This window comes from Periplaneta americana, chromosome 2, assembly GCF_040183065.1.
Source record: "Periplaneta americana isolate PAMFEO1 chromosome 2, P.americana_PAMFEO1_priV1, whole genome shotgun sequence".
NCBI classification, from domain to species: domain Eukaryota; kingdom Metazoa; phylum Arthropoda; class Insecta; order Blattodea; family Blattidae; genus Periplaneta; species Periplaneta americana.
This window is the reverse complement of record NC_091118.1, coordinates 147,851,007-147,868,061: the sequence shown is the minus strand read 5'-3', so window position 1 is coordinate 147,868,061 and position 17,055 is coordinate 147,851,007. Positions and strand designations below refer to the sequence as shown.

At 33.6% G+C, this 17,055-nt stretch overlaps 1 protein-coding gene across 4 annotated transcripts in view; it reads right to left on the bottom strand.

Moving 5' to 3' along the window:
- LOC138694683 (GTP-binding protein Di-Ras2) overlaps positions 1-17,055 on the bottom strand; it is a 196,508-nt gene that overhangs the window by 78,290 nt on the left and 101,163 nt on the right. Inside the window, exons 1-2 of one of the 4 annotated variants that reach the window (XM_069818662.1) lie at positions 6,546-6,790; positions 5,917-6,038 (exon numbers count right to left, since the gene is read on the bottom strand). The exons of 2 other annotated variants lie outside the window; for them this stretch is intronic. The gene's annotated coding sequence lies outside the window, so the exon portion shown is untranslated. Of the gene's footprint in view, positions 1-5,916; positions 6,039-6,545; positions 6,791-17,055 lie in introns of those variants that run through there. One more of the 4 variants, XM_069818663.1, reaches the window with a different exon arrangement.

The following is a 17,055-nucleotide window of genomic DNA, read 5'->3' as shown; positions in this document are numbered from 1 at the left end:
GAAGACTATTCTGAGAAAAATACGTGCAAAATTAGAATCTGTGTAGCCTAACAAGAATGATTACGTTTATACGTAACGACAGAAAATTTCGTTATTGATTATATTACAGAAGATCACAGATCTGAAGGACATTTGTCTGAACTATTTAATTTAAACTTGAAGAATATGTTAATCATTTAATTCAAGATATATGATAAAACAATTTTATTCCATAATACACTCAGGGACAAAAAAAAAACGGACACTTTAATATTTGCTGGTATTTTGCAAAACATTATCTTCTCATACAATATTATGGTAGCCATCTGTTGTTATGGAGACGTGTATACATTGTTGATTGTTTTTTGTTTTATAAACAAGCCATTACAACCAAATATTCCAATTTTGCTTTCGGAGTCTCAGCTATAACAATTTTGTCTCAACCATTTTGTGCTTCATTATTGTTATCATTCGTTATTTCTTTATTTTTACATTTTCTGAGTTTAAGTAGGGTTGTAACATTTGTCTTAAAACAAGATGCGACTTGAAGATGTGGCTCGAGCTGTAGCCCTTTACGATGATGGACGCAGTGTACGTTACATTGAAAATGTTATGAATATGGCTGGAAGCACAACCCACGATGCCATAAAACGGTATAGAGAGACCCTAGAATATACCAGAAGACCAGGTTCGGGTCGTCCAAGAGCTACAAATCCAAATGAAGACAGGTATATGGTGTTGAGAGTTCTTAGGGAGCGCAACCTGCCAGCTACTAGTGTAGCCCAGCAATTGGTTAACATGCATGGACGCCCAATTTCGGCCAAAACAGTTAGAAGGAGGTTGAAAGCAAGTGGACTGATATCAAGTAGACCTGCAACTGGTCCCAGACTTCTCAGGAAGCATCGAGTTGAACGACTGCGTTTTGCAAATGATCACAGGGATTGGAGATGGACAGTGGAGCTGTGTTCTGTTCACCGATGAGTCCCGTTTCAATCTGTGCTCACCTGATGGACGTGAAAGAGTTTGGAGAAGGAGGGGAGAACGATTTTCACAGTGTTGCATTTCCGAAAATGTGCCATATGGAGGTGGTGGAGTGATGGTTTGGGCAGGAGTGTGTACGGATGCTCGTACAGAGTTGGTTTTTGTTGAAAATGGAAGACTAACAGCTGATAAGTATATAAATGAATGTTTGGCTGATCATGTTGTGCCATTTGGCCAATTTGTAGGCGATACTTTTGTTTTAATGCATGATAATGCACGGCCGCATATTGCCCATGCGGTCGGAGATTATCTCCAAGAAGTGGGAATCCATTTTCTTCCATGGCCAGCAAGTAGTCCAGACATGAACCCAATTGAACACGTGTGGAACATGCTGGGACGGCGTGTTAAGAATAGACGACTGAGACCAGAATCGTTACAAGAGTTGAGGCGAGCACTTGGCGAAGAATGGGAACTTATTCCTCAAGAAGACATTGCTAACCAAATTGAGAGCATGCCAAGACGTATGGATGCAGTTATTCAAGCCAGAGGGGGTAATACCCGTTACTAAAAAGAGTTTTTAATGTTTAAGGCACCATAAAATGAAAAAAAAAACAGTTAGATCAAACAATGCCATAGTTATACGCCCTTTGTAATTTTTTGTAAATTTTCTCATCAGAGATTTTTTTTTTCAAATGTTGTCGTATAAGGTGCTAAATGAAACATTATTTTGTTTAAATGGGTTTTGTTTCATTTTGAAATAATTGGCAACAAAATACAAGCAAATATAGAAGTGTCCGGTTTTTTTTTGTCCCTGAGTGTATTATCGCAGAATTTGCTATATTATTATTACTGTTATTATGAATAATAATATAATAATAATAATAATAATAATAATAAATTTATTATAATATTAATGTGCTGGTCAATAGCGCAACACTAGTGATACAATAATAATACAGAATTAAACATTGAATACTAATAGTAATAGTAATAGTAATAATACTAATAATAATAATAATAATAATAATAATAATAATAATAATAATAAATATTAGAAACAAATAAGGGCTTGATAGGAATTCTGTAGATATATAAAATATGTTTCTAGGAAACATGAAATATCTAGATTTAGATCAATAGTATTAAGATTTCAGTAACGGTACTCATTTGCGGTTATTGTTAAATAATATGCATGGAGTAGAAGTACTTTTTCATTAATAATCTTTGTCCGATATTGGATTTCGATAAGAACTGTGTCTTCATATCACTGGCTCGAATGAAATTTGAAATAGTGCCAAGGATGGAAGAGACAGAGGGGGGGTGGGGATTCTCTTTTCCTTTCCAGTCAAAACAATTGAAATTGTGCTGACTCTCTTGTCCTACATTCGCCAAGTTACAAAAGGGTTGGTCATTTCTTACATTGCCTTGACATGTGGACTGCTTTTCTAGGGCACTATCCACGCACTTCTAATTATTGCACCATAAAAAACTGAGATAGCGAAGTACTGCGTGCAGAACAAAAGTAAATGCTCGCTTTGTGATATTTAAACCTGATGCTTAATATTCAAAAATGCATTGGAATTCGCAATAAAAGTTTTATAGCTTTACGCACACAAACAAAAAGAAAAGAAACACACACGCTTCGTGTGCTAAATGTAACAATAATAACAGAAAGAAAATAATTATGTCATTAATGCAGTTTCATTGACATTATAAAACGTTTAGAGGTTCTATAATTTGTCATGGTAATATTGTAGCCAATTGACTCTGTATCCAGAAAATCGAGGATAATTTAATAGAAAGTGTGTTTCCCAAACATACCAACAAACTTTAATTAATACCCAACATAATTACCGTAACATTGTTAAATTAAAACAATCCGGTAATTAGTTTCGTTTAAAGTTTGATTTAGCTTCGGCTTTTTACTTGGTTATTTAACGACGCTGTGTCAACTACTGGTTATTTAGTGTCGATGGAATTGGTGATAGTGAGATGAGGCCAAGGATTCGCCACAGATTACCTGACATTCGCCTTACGGTTGGGAAAACCTTGAAAAAAAAACAACCAGATAATAAGCCTCAGCGGGAACCGAACTCAGTCCCGAGCGCAACTCCGTATGTTAACTTTGTTTATATGCATTTAGTTCGTTGGTGTATTTGGGAGAGACGTTCTGAAGGAAATGAGCAAATCGAGCTTGGCGATCTATTTATCGTTCAGGTAGGTGTTTCTCAATATTTTTAATGATTAGGCCCCCTCTTCCTCACATTATTTTATTACATTCCCCTCGCACAAGCTATGATGTAACGGTAGAACATGCAAAACAGTAATGTGAAGTTTTGTATCAATTTAAACATAAAACAACTTCATTATGTTTATATTTAACAAAAAATATTCATAAAAAAGCTTTTAAATAATAATAATAATAATAATAATAATAATAATAATAATAATAATAATAATAATAATAATAATAATAATAATAATAATAATAATTTGTTCGCTGCCCCTTTTTGTGAATAATTGATTTAGGTTTTACAGATATTCACAGTGAAAGAATGATAGCGATTATTAGGTTAGCTTTAGTCTTAATTTACGGAGGTCTATACATCAACGAAACCAACCACAATGGAATTAAATCTATTAAAATGTATTTCTTTAGCTTTTGTAGTTTTAACACTACGTCACAGAAAGAAAAGTTAGAACAAGAGAAATAACTTAGAATAATTAATTCATCTTAAAGAAACAAGAACAACAGATAGAATTGTTTCAATATTTAATCGGAATGGAAGAGGGTCGTATTCCCAAGTGTACGCTCCATTACAAATCAAGTGGAAAGGAAAATATGAGAACATCAGAAACCACTGAAACAACACGAACTACAGATATCTACTAAATGGGATCACACCTTGAAAAAAATGTGTTCAGCTTTATGGTGTTTATATAAACACCTCTATACAATTTAATTCACTATTACTAAAATATGAGAAGGACTTAGCATTTATGAATAATACATATCCCACAGAGAATTATTTATCCTGTGTAAAATAATATTTCTTTCCTTTTAATGTTTTGTTCACGTAAAGCAATGTAGTTTTTCGTAGATGTTTAGTACTATACCATGTTTCTAAGGGCATTAAAACTTGCATCACTAAGAATATTTAGACAATAATAATGTATTTATTATTTATTAGGTACTAATATTAACATTACCTCTGATCGAGGTTCTGGCTGATATGTACATGTATTATCAGACAGTACATCTCACTTGACTATATGTGTCAGAGGAAGAACAAATGTTTGTATGCATCTGAAGTTTGACTAGTGTAATAATATGTAGCTATTTGGCGATGTATGCAATGGAGGGGGAAAGGAACTGGCCACTCTACCCCATTATCTCCTAGCCTAGTTGTCTCATAAGTGGTGGCTTGTTGGTATCACTTGTGAGGTTCAGACTTGTCTTCGGACAATTGACTAAACAACAACAATATTCATATATCAAACAGCGATAATAATAATAATAATAATAATAATAATATTAATATCAATAACAATAATAATATTAATAATAACAACAATAATACTTGAAGCTCTGATTCGTATTAGAATTTGTAAATTATACACAGAAGAACAAAAAACACATACAGATTATACAAAAGACCTATAAATAGTACGATTACATGGGTTCAGAAGAAAGATTCCATGATATGATTCCTATAATACGTAAAAGAGGCTAAATAAATTATGAAATTGTGCTGTACCTTATAAATTAGCAATTTCCAAACAAAAATATAAAATATTCAAGAAAGAACGATAATATTATATGAATATAAAATGCATTGTTGCTTTATATATATAGAAGCAATTCTATAGAAATTGTTTTTAAAAATTGCCACGAAGTATTTAGTAATTTGTAACAATTATTTCATTTTGCAGTTCTTTTTCTAAAAAAAAATTTCCTCCGAGACGGATATGAATGGTTGTGTGATAATGCTGTTTTGATAGACTGCATTAATTCCTAATTAATGTCATGCAATGTAATCAATCGTCAATGAAATAGTTTACATTAGTATATTTTTTCGGATATCACTATTTAATTATCCTATTTAACAGTAAAATATTTTTTGAATTCTTATGTTTTATTCATTTTTGAAAATGTCTGATTCTGGGAGAATTTTAAACCTAACGTTAATTAGAAGCACATGGTAAGATGTGGGTTTAGTCCAACAATGATTCTCCGTTCAGGACATCATCAAAAATATCGAACAGGCACAGAAAATAAACATTAAAGTTGTATGACCGACTCAAAGACAACCACGAGTTCTATGTTAGCACTCCGATGATCATCATATGTATAAAACATGAGTTACACGTACGTATATGAAAACTACTGTAATTTGATATCCTAGATTTCCTTAATAATATAAAACACCTTTTAAACATTCACGGTATTGTTTGAATTATTGACCGCAGATGTGTGTTAGTTTGCATCGTACATTGTGGGCACCTGTTCCGAGAGGTAGGCGTGGTTTTTGCTGACAGCTACAGACCACTTCTCCATGTATGACGTCACTCCTCGCGGATTGATAGGTGTAGTTGATGTATAGGTTATAGTTACATTTACAACATTATACAATTTTTTCGTTTGGCCTATTATACGAGTTTGTAGCACTATTCTACATATTAATAAATACCTATAAATGAGTTTACTTATATGATGTGCACATATTATCATGCTGAAACATTAGAGGTTATGATTAGCATACAATACTCACATTTTCGCCAGAGAAAATAGCATTTATCCTAATTAAAGCAGTACTATTACTATGATTTGATGAATTTCTAAGAGCAGTACTGTCTTTAAATCTTCATGCATAAATGGCAACACAAAATTAGGTTATTATGAATACAATAAAGTAGTTGCTAAATTAAATATATAATGTAATATATTGAACTTACCAATAATTTATTATAGTGTTTATAAAATTCCCATCGTCGATGAAAAAGGTGATATTGTCTTCATTTAATTGTTAAGTCCATGCACTATACGCTGACTAGAATGTTATGACAGCAAACATTCACTGAAGAAGCAGAATGTACTATACAACTCATGCACTAAGTTAGCACTATGTTTCAAAATAAAATGTACCACAACACCGCTTTCTATATATCGCTTGAAAATCGTTCTGAGGCTAAATGCTAAGTCAGTTCTCTATTTATACTAAAATGTTTGTCTCTTTGAAAAAAATTGCATATGGGTATTTGACTCCACTGACTTAAATTGTTGTAAGAAATAATAATTTAATATTATTCAGGTTTATCGATGATTATTATTATATAAAATAAATTATAGTATATATTATTTCCACGATATGTGAAATTACGTTCTCGTTGAGTACGAGGTTACAAAATGTTGTGCAAATTATTAGGTGATATTTTGATTTTTGTCCAATATATAACTGCTAAAAATTGATATGAATACTGATAAATATTGTCCACAAATTTAAAAAATTTCTATGCTAGTTTAATAAACTTTTAGGTACACATCACAGTATAAATATAAATTGGAATAAAAAATTGGTTAACACCTTCACCAAATTTCTCGCTATTTTTGGATGAACAGTATCCTGTCTTTTATATAGCCTTTCCTTTTATTGCTTGTCGTGATGAGAAGGAAACCACTTGAGGAGTGGCAGAGAAGTCGCCCGACGCTGTAGACGGCGTGGGTAAAGAAATGTGGGGACGCCGCGACGGATGTAGCTATTTGTGTATTAAACTACTTCAAAAACTCGCCTTGACTGAACGCATCAACCTCAGAGACCTGAACTACATAGACCAGCCTACGGACCGACCCCACAGACCGACCGGGATGTGACGTCATACACGCTAGTCGTCGTTGCCGTCGTTACCTCCCCTCTCCCACACAAACACCCTCTCCCTCTCTCTGTCTGTCTTTCTCACTCGCTCACCCTGACGCTCAGGTTCGATCATACACCAGAGGAAAAACCAGGAAGAGCTATACGGACGAGAAAGAACATCCCTCCCTTCACCCTTTACCCTCCCCCAAAGGAGTGAGAAAGATGAAAAACCAGGGTTACCAACGTCACTGAAGTTCAGTGCGAAATCCGCTAAATTACTAAACGCCCACGCATCAAATTTAGTGAATGAGTGCGTCGGAGATAAGGAAACAGGGGCGTTGTACTGATATTGTAAGCACAGAGCCTATTACTCGTATCTGTTAAAGGGAGCAGGTAAGATGTAAATGAACTGAATAGTCCTTCACTTTGGTTCGGCTACAAATTCAACGAAACTGAGTTCGACTCCCGACAGGAAAATGAAAATTGATTTACTTTAACAAAGACTGGGTGTGTATCCTATTCTGTGCTGTATTTGCCCTAGGCATTAATACATGAAATGAGTCGTCACCGACTACCTCTTAACTCCCCACTTCACTTTTCTTCTCTAAGACAGTAATGTTTTGGTCCAGCAAGAGTAGACAGTAACGTAAGCATTGATCAGTGACGGCTTGTATAAGGCAGGGTCATCACGGAAAGTAGCCTAGATCGCGCTACAATTTCTGTAAGGTGTAATAACTAGAATATTTTTTTCTTTCAGGAAGGATACTATAGTGCCAGATATGTGACATACAAGTCTGAGCCTGTAAGAGACTTAAATGCACGAGGGAATTTTAGACTATCTGTATGAATATGCTGAAATAATAATTATCATGATTGTCTTTAGGAGAGACGCGAATAACGTAGCTAGAAGGGCTGAAACGTAAGTGATAACTAATAAGCTTAGTTACCGAATTTTACAGCAAAGTCCAACAAATATGAAATTATACGACTTGATTACACAACTTTTAACACTATATCACTGAGGAATATAAAGTGTATGTATGTATGTATGTATGTATGTATGTATGTATGTATGTATGTATGTATGTATGTATGTATGTATGTATGTATGTATGTATGCATGTATGCATGTCTGTATGTATGCATGTATGCATGTATGCATGTATTACTTTCTCGTGGTAAAGAAGTAGGTTTAAAGTCACCTTAGTTGACTAGTTTCGGCCTGGGAGCTATCTTCAAAACTGGATGGTCTTCGCGTCCCCACAAGGGACGAAAAACAACAGAAGACAATCCAGTTCTGAAGATGACCTCAGGTCGATACTAGTCAACTAAGGTAACTTTAAACCTACTTCATCAACACTAGAAAATAATACACACACATACACTCTTCATATTCCTCAAATACGAAACCCTTATGTGAGGAGTGACTTTCTTAAAAACTGCCTCATTGTAGCAACCTACGAAATATGCTCTGAGGAACTAAATTTATTTAACACTTTAGTAGCAGTATAGAATAAATGGCGTTTAATACTGAAAGTCAATTGGAAATAAACATAAAAATGTCCTTCGTGGTTTTCGCTTGCATTAGGTGAAAACACTGATGTTAGCAACAGTACAAAATTAATCGTATTTATTAAGGGGAGTTGATCCTATCTTTAACATTCAAGAAGAATTGTTGATCTTGTGATATTCGTTCAAGCCTCTTAGATTTTCATCTAATTTGGTTTCTCAGACTTTCATTTACATCTTATGAACCGAACATAAATTATTAACAAGCAGAAAATTCCGACCACCCTCAGTAGCACTGTATAATAAAGGGGGCTAAAGAAGTATTTTCATTTTCAGTGCGCTCGAGTTTCCGAAGGTAAAAAAAAAAAAAACACATAAAACCGTTTATTTTGTAGTCACTGTCTTCTTCCATGAAATATGGACAAAAATTGTGAGTGATTAAAGATATGAATTCCGCCACTAATTCAACTACAAATACGTGACAGTGAATGTAACTAGTTTTGCTCGTAAAACAGAGACGGGGGGAGTAATTTACTTTCCCTTTCGGCTTGTTAGTGTACAGGGCTGTAATACTAGGTGGTGGTCGTGCTTATGTTGACATATACGAAGCATGATAAAATGAAATCCGTCTGCCCCGTCTCACGTGGTCTACTTTCCTTGAAATATGATCACATGTTCACAATTTTTCTCAAATTCAGTTTTCGTATGGTTGTAATATTCATACATAGATCTTTCATGTGGTGCACAAATCCCACACGTTCAATGCTAGGCCTAAGTGTATATTTTACAGCGGCAATAAGTTACAGTGAATTGTAGGAAATCGCAGGAACACCACAAATTCAGGGCATGTGGAAATTTTTAGAAATTAAAAAAAAAAAAAAAAAAAAAAAACAAATCAGTGTGCTTTTCTTCTTTTTTTTATAGACTTAAAAGAATGTGAATAATTAAATATACTATTCACACAATTTTGCATTTTTGTATGTTTGTGTACTTTTTCCAATTAAATATAACTTACATTTATATTCAAAGTTCTTTATAAGATAAACAATTTGTTCTTTTCCGTCTTCTTCATCAAAAAATTGTTTTAAAGAAGTGAAGTGATTGTTACTAGTCGTGAATTAGAAACCCCACATGTCCAGGCAATTCAAAATTTTTTTCAAGAAATTACTAAAGAAAAAATTAAAGGTTCATATATGTCAAATACTTGAACTTATTTTTATTTTTTAATAAAAAAATAGTCACTTCAAAATACCAAATGATTTTGGAGATAACCATTTTTTGTGCCGCCTGAAAAAATTATTCAAATGGACATGTAGAGTTTCTGCAATTCACGTTTCAAATATGAATATGATTTCGAACATGTGGTAGCGGTTGAATCTTTATTTGTTAATTTGTTTGAAGAGCTTTCTTAATAACTAATACTTATTATGAATCTCGTAAACATTTAAATGTTTCGTTTTTATAACTTTGGTAATATAATACCTAAAAGGGAGAGGTTAAGCTAAGGGAAAGAAGAAGAAGGTAATATAACATATATTAACTAGTATGATTTCGACGAAAATTAATAAACTAATAGATTCTACTGATATATAATCGACTGTTTATTAGTTATGATAGAATTATTTATTTATTTTTAGGTCAAGAACGAATATTCACTTGAATCTGTAATAAGGGCTAATTAAAAAGTAATATACAGGATTAACAACAGTACGTAATGTCATTAATTAAGGGGGCTATTTTGTAGATATTTCAAAACAAGTTGAATACAATTTTGCTCGATTTGCTTCCTTTTCGAGATACATTTTTTATATCAAACATTTCACAGCATGTTTTGGGAACGTTATTGATGTAATTTCCAATATTCACACTAAGTTTAAGAGAACAGTGTATTATGATAAATTATTGAAAGAATTTTAGTTTTGCCGTTTAAATGTGTATAAATTTCATCCGAACAAATGTAACTTTTAGTTTTGCAAATAAACTTTAGTCTTACATTTCTTCGGATCAAATTTCTGCATTATTCATTAGAACCCTGGAATAAGTTCGCATGAAATCCTTTTTCATATTTAACACTAGATAAAACCTAGTACAGATTTGTATTGACAATTCTTACTGCCCGTTAGAACCCTGGAATAATTTCGTACAAAGTATTTTTTTCTACTAAGTTAACATTAAGTATTTTGTACTCAACACTAGAAAAACCAATGTTAGAACAGTAGTATTATACTTTCACTACTTGTTTCAACTTTATGTAAATGTTAAGTGTCCTCTCTTTGACACTAGAAGAATCTAAAGTAGAACTTGTGTTACAGAATCAATATGAACTAGGCATAATATACAGTATATTTGCATTTGGGACGATGCTTTAAAATACTAGAGAGTGAATAATCGAAACGGGAGAACCAGGTTTCATTTCAGAAAGACTTAAATTTTCTCCACCATCACGCCCAGGATAGGTAGTTTTATGCCTCCCTCACTTAAAGAGTACCGGAAGCTCTTCCCGGTTATAAAGAAACTGGAGCATGAAGATGGACTATCTCATCCATCTAGTGCGGAAGTAAAGAATGTGCAGGGCTTTATTGCTTACTTCCCTATACGCCTTCCGAGCTCTGTGTTTGCTTACAGCCCTGAGACAACTTTATTTACTACAGCGCTGATCTTTCAGCTGTCCTTGCTATGTAGAACGAAACATTGTATAGGATGTTTAAAAGTAAGTACTCTGAAACATAAATAGGTAAATTTTTAACTGCGAGCTAAATTAGAAACTAGTGTTAGATTGACAGTTCGACACTTATTGGAATGTAGATCTGTAACTGCCAAATATCTTATTATGTGCTAACTATGTCATTTTATGAGACTGAACCTTTAGTTAAATTGTATTTCCTTCAAAAGTCTTATAGAAATGTTTAAGAAGTCAGAACATATGAATATAGTGTAGTAATATAAATTATAATTTTTGTCAGCAACGAATTAAATACACAAAATAAATACTCGAGGAGCTCATTTTCAAAACGTCTCTTGTTCACCCAATAACGAAAATGAGCTTACTGTGTCCATGCATTCTTCAAATATAACTTTACATATAACTGTCATGATTTGGCTTCAAAACGTCCTTTAAACCACTAAAATCTTGCGTTAAAAGTGGCTACTGGAATCAAACTGACTCTTTTCCAAAGCAAAATTGCGACAAAATATTAGTTTCAACTTTGAGTCGAAGAGTCTCATGCTCCTATTTTGACAGCTAATGTGTGTGCAGTCAGAACTGTACCGAGCAGATCTCAGGACACATACCGCTGTAGGCGTTACCTGAGCGAGCCAGAAACCCTTGCTCATGTTCTGGGATCTTGCCCTTTTGGGGAATCTCTGCGTAACGCCAGACAATGCCGCATAAGAAGCTTAATAGCCAATGCTTTTCTTCAAAAAGGCTTCATGATATATGAGGAAGTCCATGGAATTGCCTAAAACGGTAGCATCAGATGTATTGACATGATAGCCATACACCTGATTCTTCTGTCGCCATCATTATTGATTCTACCGTGCGGTTCGAGTCCCATGCTAATCAACCAGAAGAAGTTAACGCTGAGAAGACTGGTATTATATGCCAACTATCCCATACTACAAGGAAAAATACGACAGTCCAAAGCTCATTGATCCCACTTGCAACTCAGCGCTTCCTGAAGGCTACAGAAACTTCCAAAGAGTTGATTGAACAGTTGGTGTTAGCCGCCTTAAATGGGTCATTCACCATCTTAACTTCATTTTTCACACTAGTTTATTAAGCCGTGTCGGACTGTAAAGAAAACAACTGTCGCAATATCCATATTTTATATCTTGTGCAATATTATAGTATTGTGAAATTTTAATTTTCCTACCATTTTATCTATTGTTCTATTGAAATTATAGCATAGGCCTATAGCCTATTAATCTGTTGTATCCTATAGGATACATTGCCAATTTAAGGGTTAAGGAATCATGTATAGCTACTGAACTGTAACTTAATTAAGTCAGTGTATTTAAATTTTAAGAATGTTTTTCTTCTACACCTTTTGTTATCTCTAGTGTTTGTTTGATATGCAATTGCAATCACATTTGTGAAATAAATTCAATTATATATTTTATATTATAATTGATCAGTATACTTTGTCTTATGGCAGACTATGGAATACATGGTAAGATTGTAATAATAAATTACACTAAAGCTTTCACATTTCAACAACAGAACAAAAGCACTTTGATAGTTACTACTTCTGTCACACATTTTGAACTTAACATTATTATATTTTTGTTATAAGTTATATATTTTGTTATAAGTTAACAAAAATATATTACTAAAGCGACTATGCTTTGAAATAAGCATATATATTTATTTATAAAGCAGTTTTAGAATCTTAAATTTATAACAAATGAGTTTTGAATTAACTTACAGTTTAGGTGTTTCTTTAAGTTAATTTTGATTTGTTTAGGTTAGATTTTGTTTGCTCATATTAATTTTTATTTTCTCAAGTTTATGTTGTTTCTTTGAGTTAGATTTGATTTTAGTTTCTTTAGTTCACTTAGGTTAGTTTAGTTTGATTAGTTTTTGTTGGATTGGCTTTAGTTCGTTTGGTTCCTTGAGGTCAATTTTGGTTTCTTTGCTTCAGTTGCTTTAGAATAAGAACTAAGGCTAGTTTTGATTTAGTTTCTTTAGCTTAAGTTACTTTATCTTATGTTATTTCTAATTTTTTTTAGAATAGAAATTAACCTACAAAAATTGAAACTGTAGTAAATAACCCAGTTTCTTTACTGAAACTAACCTAAGAAATTTGAAACTACTCACAACAAATCAAAGCTAATCTAAACAAACGAAAGCTAAGCTATCCAAACCGATACTAATTCGAAACTACTTACAACAAATCAGAGTTAATCTAAACAAACGAAAGCTAAGCTATCCAAACCGATACTAACCTAACAAATTAAAACACACATAGAAGAACCATTTACATAATGTGCGTACCTTCTGGGTAGGGCAAACATGCATAAATTTCATATAAGTAATCCTTGATTAGACAGTGGTGGTTTTGTATTGCACTTTGATAAGTAAGGGATAAATTATCGTCCACTTCGGTATCAATACATTCGAAGAAAGTGAATCAGAAAAGAAATAAATGCGTAGAATGATAGTAACATTAGAGATAAACAACGATCGAGAAAGCAAGATTCATAACGCCCGCAAAGCCGAAAACCCGCACGACAATGTTCTATACATCGCGACGTTGACGTAAAGACTGCTTTCGAGTGTTTTGCGACGCGACGCGACGCCGAAATTGATCACTCCCGAAGTCCCGAACGTCAAGCAGCCTTGAATCGCCACAGTTGTTTATACCTGACTGAACTTTTATCTACTTTGGCAACTGTTATATATATGTATAAATAATCAAGTAGTCTATTTGAAACATTTCTACCTTTCAATGTATAATAATCCGTTCCCCAATTTTTATTTAATTACTAGGCCCTTATTAAAAGGCTAGGAATTTTCTTGTCATATGTTTGAGATCAAGTGTGCAATCTCAAGTAAAAAGATATTAACGTTATGTTTCTTAGAAATGTAAATTTATTTGCGAATTTTTTTTTTCTATTTATATAACCATAGGTAGGCCTAATATCATGTAATAGAACCTGAACATTTTGATAACTAAGATACTGTTCTGTTTTGTCTTTTTGCCTCATTTAAACATTTAAAATGTTATTTATTTCAATGATGTATGTTATTCAGAGTTACGAAATCTTTCCACGCCGACCAAGTGCTATTTCGAGAATGATGAGCTAGACTCGAAGCGCACGAGAATGACGAAAGAAATGCAACGACTCGAAAGACAAATGCAACGAACACAGCGAGCGAGAGCGGCAGTTAGTTTTGTTCATCTCTAGTAACTATGGTGGCAATGGTGAAAGTCATGAAGGTGAATGTAAGGAAGAAGAAATTATTAATTTATTTTAAGGAGCATATTGCATTTTGTTCTTTCTTAATCTAATTTCAATTAAAATGTCTGAATCGAAGTCTATGTGTAGAAAGATAAAATATATGATGCAAATTATGGGACAATGGTAGAGGAAACGGTAGTTTAAAGATAAAATCTGTTCTAATAACAGTCCAAATTCCATTATTATTTGTCGATGTTTGATAATGAGTCTCCTGTGTGACGTTCCAACTATTCGACCAGAGCCAAGTGTAATGGGAAATGTTTTGCTTCAGGTGGCTGATATGTGAGAAGTTGGCAGAAGTGGTTATATTGCCACAGATTTCTGTTCCCCAAGTCGAAACTTTTCGTACTCTTGACCTAACATTTGTTTCTTGTTGGTGGTTCACACAGTGCGGATTTTGATGTTTGACGACCGGAGTTGGGCAAGATTCCAGCCAACTTGTGGTGTATTATTGCACTGAAACCCAACCGCTTTATATATATTTCATTTTTACGTCCTTTTCTCTGTCGTTATAAATACAGTATATACACATTATACGTCGTGTGGAAGTAACAGCAACCATTAACGCTTTCGAGTTGTTTCAGATTTCCGACATATTAAATTCATAACAAATGTTTTTAAGATACTGCCGTTTTCTGAGGTTGCATAACCGACAATATAGATCACAGTTGTATTTTATTGCGTAGTTTTATTTTCTTATATATACTCTGTTTTTGCAAAACATGGAAGTCTTATCAAACTCATTTCAGTCTTTGTCCGATATTACAGCGCAGGTAAGCATGAAACCATGGTTATGATTGTCGACAAAAAATCAACATATTATGTATACAATTAATATAAAGTTTTAAAAGCTGATAAATATATCACGGATAAAGTTCTTTTACGTGCCGAAAAATTACTACACTAACCTCTCAACTTTACTTCCTTCCAGGAAGAAGACATAACAGGGATTTTCTCGCCCTTCAAAATCCAGCCGAATTTGAAATCGCTAACTTTGAATCCAACGACTTCCATGGCAATCGTTAGATCACCGAGTATACTACTACTACTACTACTACTACTACTACTACTACTACTACTACTACTACTACTACTAATAATAATAATAACCATAATAATAACAATAATAATAATAATAATAATAATAATAATAATAATAATAATAATAATAATAATAATAATAATAATATGGTACCAACAATAATAGGCTCTCATTTAAGTTTTATTTCTGTTTACAAAATGAATTTCCAGTCAAGTGTTGTTAATGGAAGAAATATGAAATAAGAATATTGTTCTCATTCTTTTTAGATCATTGTATCCATCTTCTTTAGAAATCCAGTCAAGTTCTTCTACTCTGCTAATTCATCTTGTATACAAGAATTTCCTTTTGTTATTCCCCCAGAATTTAATCTCTGCACTCCAAACTTCGGTGACTTGTCATTATGGACAGCTGGGACACGCCGTCAGAAAATGTATGTTACTCTATTGTTCCCGACTGAAGTTTCATAGAATAGTGTCTAATAAAAGAACGACTTGCGAGAAACTCACATGCACTATTATTTCACATAATAGATTCAACAATATCATCAGTTGGGACATAGACTGCTTTGGTGGAAACATTATTATAGTAATACTTTATTGCCAGAACAAAGCTACATATTGTATTTTTTATATAAAAACACTCTAGCACCCCCAGAAAGAGTACAGCTCATGTATCTATTTGTATGTTGAGAAACGAATCCCGTTTCGGAACTGGAAATGAGATAAAATTCTATTTGTATGTTGAAAAACGAACCCCGTTTCGGAGCCGGAAATGAGAGAAATCTCTATTTGTATGTTGAGAAACGAACCCAGTTTCGGAACTGGAAATGAGATAAAATTCTATTTCTATGTTGAAAAACGATCCCCGTTTCGGAGCCGGAAATGAGAGAAATCTCTATTTGTATGTTGAGAAACGAACCCCGTTTCGGAACTGGAAATGAGATAAAATTCTATTTGTACGTTGAAAAACGCACCCCGTTTCGGAGCCGGAAATGAAATAAATTTCTATTTGTATGTTGAGAAACGAACCCCGTTTTGGAACTGGAAATGAAATAAATCTCTATTTGTATGTTGAGAAACGAACCCCGTTTCGGAGCCAGAAATGAGATAAATCTCTATTTGTATGTTGAAAAACGAACCCCGTTTCGGAATCGGAAAAGAGGTAAATCTCCATTTGTATGTTTTGAAACGAACCCAGTTTCGGAGCTGGAAATGAGATAAATCTCTATTTGTATGTTGAGAAACGAACCCCGTTTCGGAGCCGGAAAAGAGATAAATCTCCATTTGTATGTTGCGAAACGAACCCCGTTTCGGAGCCAGAAACGAGGTAAATCTCTATTTGTATGTTGAGAAACGAACCCCGTTTCGAAGCTGGAAATGAGATAATCTCTATATGTATATTGAAAAACGAACCCCGTTTCGGAACCGGAAATCAGATATAGCTCTATTTGTATTTTGAGAAACGAATCACGTTTCGAAGCCAGCCTTGCTACTAGGTGAGCCAGAGCAGAGTATTTCGTTGGAATTAATACGTCACGTAATGTATTTTTAAGGCTGAAACTTTTCACAGCGTTTGAAGTTGATGAAGAGAAAGAGATCCCTTGTTAAAGTTTACTCTGTTACTTTACTAACAGGATCCTCTAATTATTTTCACTTGCGTTCATCTGTTTCCTTGATGCAGTAGAAACGCATGCAGACCGGATGACGTGAATCGTGACGTCAGGGAAAT